This window comes from Colobus angolensis, unplaced genomic scaffold (genome assembly GCF_000951035.1).
Source record: "Colobus angolensis palliatus isolate OR3802 unplaced genomic scaffold, Cang.pa_1.0 Scaffold66, whole genome shotgun sequence".
NCBI classification, from domain to species: Eukaryota; Metazoa; Chordata; class Mammalia; order Primates; family Cercopithecidae; genus Colobus; species Colobus angolensis.
This window is the reverse complement of record NW_012120265.1, coordinates 1513032-1514800: the sequence shown is the minus strand read 5'-3', so window position 1 is coordinate 1514800 and position 1769 is coordinate 1513032. Positions and strand designations below refer to the sequence as shown.

General features: G+C 56.9%; 1 protein-coding gene across 1 annotated transcript in view; it reads right to left on the bottom strand.

Annotated features, from left to right (window-relative positions):
• Nucleotides 1-1769, bottom strand: part of COLGALT1 (collagen beta(1-O)galactosyltransferase 1) — a 35733-nt gene that overhangs the window by 19755 nt on the left and 14209 nt on the right. The gene's annotated exons all lie outside the window — the stretch shown is intronic.

Here is a 1769-nt window from a genome sequence, read left to right as displayed (position 1 = left end):
CCCCCAGTCCTGCCTCTCAGCCCTGGCCACACCCCAGGTCCCAGCTTCACCCCGCCCCCAGCCTGGCCTCAGCCCTGGCCACACCCCAAGTTCTACGTTCACCCCGCCCCCAGCCCCGCTACTCAGCCCTGACCACGCCCCAGGCCCTAGCCTCACCCCTCAACCTCCCCGAGCCTCGTCTCTAAGCCCTGGCCTTGCCCCACGCTCCAACTTCACCCTGCCCCTCCCCAGCCCCACCTCTAAGCTCTGGCCATGCCCCAGGCTCCAGCTTCACCATGCAACCCCCCAGCTCCACCTTTAAACCCTGACCATGCAACAGCTTCGCTCCGACCCCCAGCCCCGCTTCTAAGTCCTGACCATACCGCAGGCCCTAGCTTCACTCCGCCCCCAGCCCTGCCTCTAAGCCCAGGCCATGCCCCAGGCTCTAGCTTCACTACGCCCACAGTCCCGCCTCTACGCCCTGGCCACGCCCCATGCTCCAGCTTCACCTTTAGAGGTGGGGCTGCACCTCTATGCCCCTGCCAACGCAAAGAACCCCCATTCCTACCTCAGGCCCTTTGCACATGCTTGGTCCCTGCTTGAAATACCCTTCCCTTCCCTGCTCTGTATCTTACTTTTCAGCTATGATGCCCTGGGCATGGGGGTCACCCTCCCCACTCCCACCTCCCTAGGCTGAGCCAGGCCTCCTCTGGGCCCCAACAGCACCTGGACTTGCACCACCAAAGCCCCCATCCTTGCTGCCCTAAACCCCTGGCCCTGTGCCTGTCTGTTGTGAGCCCCTTGGGAAGGACATCAGGTATGTCTGCTAACACTGGGCCCCTAGTGCCCAACACAGGGACTTGGCACACAGCAGACACTCAGTAATTGCTTGTAGAATGAACCAAGAAATGATGGCATGCTGTGTATTCTTGACTGGCCTGGGCCTCAGCTTTCCTAATCTATAAAATGGGTCAATAAGCCCCTGAGAGGTTTCACGAAGAGATGTCATGAGATCACGTACTATGTCATGGGATGAACTATGTCTCCCCGGTGCCAACCACCAGTACCCCAGGGTATGATCCTATTTGGACACAGGGTTGTGAACAGAGGTCGAGTTAAAATGAAGTCATTAGGGTGGGCCCTAATCCATATGGCTTGGGAGGCTGAGGTGGAAGGATTGCCCAGGAGTTCAAGGCTGCACTGAGCTATGATGGTGACACCACACTCCAGCCTGGGTGACAAAGTGAGACACCGACTCAAAAGAAAAAACAAAAAGTCTCCCCCCAACACAAAGGACAGGGTGCTATTCCATCTTGAGCCACCAGGGGGAGCCGCAGATAGACTCGTTCAGAAATCGGTAAGGCTGGGGAAACGGAGCCCGGGGGGGGCAGAGGCCTCACCCCTCCCACCCAGTCTCCATCTACGCAGTGGTAGGAATGGCAGTGGCGTTGGCAGGGCTTTCTGCGCCCAGAGCAGGGCGAGGCCCACATTAGAAATGGCTGAGATGGGAGCACCATCCCAAGGCAACCGCAATTACAGCTCAGCCCTGCCTGCTCCTCCAGTTGTAGAGGGACAGCTGCTGGTTTCATAGCTTATGGATTTTTTTAAATTTTTATTTATTTATTTATTTATTGATACAATAATAAATTGTTGCCCAGGCTGGAGTGCAATGGCACAATCATGGCTCACTGCAGCTTCGACCTCTTGGGCTCAAGGGATCCTCTTGCCTCAGCCTACCAAGCAGCTGGGACCACAGGTGTGCGCCATCACACCTAGCTAATTTTTTTTTT